Consider the following 5,000-nt stretch of genomic DNA (forward strand, 5'->3'; position numbering starts at 1 on the left):
AAAGTGATTCATCCATATATTTTTTAAGATAGTGTCAATGGATGTGTGACTGTTACAGAACATTCGATACATGTTATGATATGTTTGATACTATTGATGTCTCCTACAAATCATTCTCTTGAAGAAATGCAAGAGAAGGAGAAATTACAACCCTGTCTCCTGGGTTGTAATGAGATCTGAACCCATGAAATGACTACGTGACAACCAGGCGCACACCAGAGCAGGTACCGAACACCACCAAGGGTATCAAGTGTGATCCCCATCACTCCTGGACTGACTGTATAGTGTATACATCAATTCTAGTTCATTTGAAAATAACATAAGCATAACCAGACTTCTCTGCCTCAAAAGAGTGTCCAAGTTCGATAAAGTACAACGCAGAAGGAGGCGGCTAACACTCGTTCGCACTGAGACACGTCCACCGATGTCGTCCCGTCAACGGCGTTTCTCTGAGACATTCCCGCTACTTCAACAATTTTTTTGGTTTGAAGTGTTGTGAAGATATGACTTAGTTTGTGCGTTGCGTTTTGCACGTGCTGGTGTTGTGCAGGGAAATGCCATTTCGCCGGAATACGCATGCCTTTGGAATGGAGCAAGTCAATATTTCCTTTCTGGAAACCCATCAGAATGTGCTTGTATATATTAAAAGGTTTGACAGGAAAAATGTGTTGTTTACTGAATGGTGTAAACTTCAGTTATAAGCGGTCATATGAAGCCACATACGAACAGAAAGCCAACGACATTCAGTACTATTGATCTTTTAGCCTTAAAAATAATAATAATTTCAAGGCCAGCAATAAACACATTTTAAAGAAATTGTATTAGGAATTTTTCGGACTGTAATGCCAAACAACCAGTAGCCTTCTGTCAACTGTGGATCGTGGCTCCCTTCGTGGGACAGGGAGGCTGTTGAAGGCCGGCGTTGAGGGTTATCGGGACAGGCTTCCAAATCCTTGTTGGATTGTAACATTGCTGAGTTGGATCGGGAGTAGAGAGTTAGCACTGCAGCATTAAATATCTCTCTTCCGAACCCTTGAGAATGGGAGAACTGCCGACTGGCAGAATTGCTGCCCGGCTGAACGGCTGCCCTGCTTTGATTTAGCGATCACATTTGAGCTACAATGCTGTTGTTGCCGATGCAAAGCCTTTCCATGGCGGGTCTGCGGTCTGTTCTAAGCATCTGCTCACTAGTGATATATGTGCTCTCTGATACCAGCGTGTGCTTGTGACTGTAATGGTCAATGCTGAAGGGATCAATACACAATACCCATTCCCTCCTCTGTTCAGCCCAACCCTGGTATTGTGTTTCACTTGATCCATTGAGCCAGACGTATTTGGACAGATATAAGAGAAGGGTCTGAGTTCAGCTGAGCTCCTTGACTGAACATCTTGGTGCATTGAGGTTCCAGCCTCTAGGAGTCCTTGTTTGATAGATCTCTTCAGAACGTAGCTGTATCACATCTTGGGTATGAGGGTTAAGAGAAAACATGATGAAGAAGAGGAGGGTGTGAAACGTTTGTCAGTTTAGGTTTGACCATTGTAACCATGTTTCGGCATGTCAGTATCCAACCGTGTGTCCGTGTTCTCATCAAAAATACTTTACAATCTTAAATGTGTCCAGGCAGTAAAAGGATATCATATTAAGGAAAGCCAGGCGCATTCAATCTAATGGAGACAGATCAATGATTTACCCCAACACACATGGCTTCTCCCCTGCAGCAGATCAACACATCTTTTACTCCAATCCAACACACCCGTAACCGAAAATCGATCAGCTCAGCTCAGCTCGAACCAGTCCTCCTAATACTGTAAAAAAGATATGTTTGTGGGAGGGGGGGGGGGTTGCACAGAAAGGGTTTCCAGAAGAAAACTGCAAATCCCAGCCCTCACCTTCCAGTGTAATCAGTGCTGACGGAGCAGAAGAGAACCAACCACAAGCTGAGCTGAGCAAAGAAACACTGGCAGCATGTAATTCACAGAGCAGGTACTCAATCCTGCTCACTGTTCATTTCATGCCTGGGCGGGCGTGGAAACCTCTATCTGTTTCAAACGCCCCAAGGTCCGGGGCCGGGGTCCTACAGGGAGAATTAATGACTACAATAAAGGGGCCACATTCTGCTGGCGGGTTCCCCTCCACCAGTTTTATTGGCCCAAGTTAAATTCATCTCTGATTAGATCAGGACGGATCGCTACGTCAAAAAAAGATGAAAGACGAATATGGAGAACGAGAGAGAGAAACCGAGAGAGAGAGAGAGGAAGCCAGAGAGAGAGAGAAGGTGAGAGATAGAGAGGAAGCCACAGAGAGAGAGAGAGAGAGAAGGTGCGAGAGAAAGCGAGAGAGAGAAACCGCAAGAGATTGAAACCAAGAGCGAGGGAAGTATTAGTTAGTTAGCATTAGTAAAGTAAGAAATAATAGTGGTCTCATCGTAGTGCCAGTAGTGTCTTAGTGGTAGCTGACTGCTGCTAAATGTATCTGATACTGAGCTCCTTTGGAAAAAACGACCTTTAATTATAGTGGCAGTATCGCAGTAGTAATAGTAGTTTTCTTAGTATTAGTAGTCTTCGAAATAGTAGTTACGTACTATTAGTTCAACTGCTTCATGTACACACAATAATAAAAATCCCTTCCATTATAATTTCTTAACGCAATAATTGTATAATTTCTAAGAATATTGAGACGCAGCGTGTAAGCGTGTCTATGTTCTCTGTGGCTGCATGTGTCGTTGCACATATGAGGCTCTATATCCGTGTGTCTATCCGTGATGACGGTGTGTATCTTTTTCTACACAGACACACACAAATGTATTTCGGTGCATTCGTGTGTGCCTGCATGTTGTACCAACACGTGGGATTGAACCAACACGTTGGTTTGATGCCAGGGAGTGGCCGGCAGCCATTTCCTCCGCTACTTCCGCTCCTGTCATCATCCGTTGGATTTTGTGAAGTCTATTCTGAGTCGTGTGATTGGTAGATTCTATAGTATGCTGAGAGACATGTCACAGCCTAAGGCACCAGCTCCACTGCTGAACTGTTTGACCCTTTCATCTTTTATCAAGAGAGGTGCTTAAAGACGATTTAACAAAGATGTTTTCAAAAAAACGCACCGTTTGTCACAGATGATCCTGAATATGATTATATTTCTAGAGGCTGATAGACCCACAGGGCCATGATATGTGGGGAAACAAACCTACATGTTGACCCAGGGTTGATGCTCCGCCCACACGTCTCCACCAGTGTAGTCTGGCCCCTCCCACTCTATATTGGATCTGGTGGCTGGGGAGAGTCCCATGTTAGGGGTGTGCGTCTGTGGGACGGGTCTAACCTGAAGTGAGGGGAGCCGATGGCGGCAGATTTGATGTAATGGTACGATGGTAGAGCTAGGGCAGAGATCCCCCCTCTATGAGTATTAGGTATGGGGAACATAACATTGATTACAATTATATGATCATGGACATTCAAAATCAAATCAAAATCAGAAAGAGTCAAACTCATGCCTTGAGTATAAGCTGATATATCTGATGACCTCTTGATCAGTAAAGACATGATAAAGTTCAAGTCTGCTCAATCTCCTCTGTAACTTCCTGCCCTCACTGCGGACTCCCGCAGACAGACTTCACAAGGCCAGAAAGGAGAAGCTGGACACAGAAAGGAGAAGGAGAGACGAGAGGGAAATGAAAGAGAGACACCAGAAAACAAGAAGTGGTCTTAAAATAAACAAAGAAGAAAGAAATGAAAAAAAAGAAAGTACATGAAAGAAAGTGTGGAGCGGACCGGTGGAGAAAACAGCAAAGGAGACGAGAGGAGAGAAGACTGGAGGAGAGGAGACTAGAGGAGAGGAGAGGAGGCTAGACCAGGAGGAGAATAGAGGAAAGGAGAGGAGACTAGACCAGGAGGAACTAGAGGAGAGGAGAGGAGACGAGAGGAGACTAGAGGAGAGGAGAGGAGACTAGACCAGGAGGAGAAGAGATTAAACCAGAAGGAGACTAGAAGAGAGGAGAGGAGATTACACCAGGAGCAGACTAACAGACTAACAGTCCAAAAAAAGTCGGAAAGCCTGCAGAAACTAAAGTAGTTTGCTGCCCCACCTGCCTATATGGACGGCACACGCCTGGGATAGGGCACTCGAGGAGGGGAGGAGTCAAGGGGAGCGGACGGGAGTAGATAGGAGATTAGGAGGAGACTAGAGGAGAGGATAGGGGACTAGAGGAGAGGAGAGGAGACAAGGAGGAATCAAGAGGAGAGGAGTGGAGCGGAGAGGGGATTAGAAGGAGAGGCGGGGAGAGGACACTATATAGGAAATTATCGAAAAGACAAGAGTGGAGGAGCAAGATGAGTAACTTACCAAGAGCAAGAGAGAGAGAAGGAGGGAGGAGGAGAGACTAAGTAAAGGAGGGATGTGAGAGTGCTATCGACCATATGATCCTGCTCTAATGCTGGCCACAGGTGCCAGGGCTGCACACACACACTTAATGAGAGAGAGAGAGAGAGTGTGTGTGTGTGTGTGTGTGTGTGTGTGTGTGTGTGTGTGTGTGTGTGTGTGTGTGTGTGTGTGTGTGTGTGTGTGTGTGTGAGTGTGTGTCTGTGTGTGTGAAAGCAATGACCTCATCACACTCTCGATATATTTACAAGGGATCAAATTGCCAGTACTCCTAAACACACACACACACACACACACGCACAAACAAATAATGAGCAAATAAAACAAACTCTGAGTAGAATGGACCATTGACTATAAACATAAAAATAGACGCAAAATAAACCTTAAACAAATAATTGTTCACGTTCCTTCTCCTTTTCCCACATCTCTCTCCCTTGCCCTCATAAGAGTATGGGAATAAATATGTTCTTAGTTGATAATGTAAGAAGTACATCTATATACAGATTGATAACATTTGAGAGATAGACTTTTGTACAATACAAAGAAACACTATTGATTATAGATGCGACAATATGACACTTTCACTCCCTCTTTTTCATTAGGAAACATTTCTTTCTCTGTG

The 5,000-nt window shown here is 44.6% G+C and overlaps 1 protein-coding gene across 4 annotated transcripts in view; it reads right to left on the reverse strand.

The window, feature by feature from the left end:
- gpr4 (G protein-coupled receptor 4) overlaps positions 1-5,000 on the reverse strand; it is a 33,989-nt gene that overhangs the window by 22,690 nt on the left and 6,299 nt on the right. The window lies entirely within an intron of this gene.

This window comes from Gadus morhua, chromosome 16, assembly GCF_902167405.1.
Source record: "Gadus morhua chromosome 16, gadMor3.0, whole genome shotgun sequence".
Classification (NCBI taxonomy): domain Eukaryota; kingdom Metazoa; phylum Chordata; class Actinopteri; order Gadiformes; family Gadidae; genus Gadus; species Gadus morhua.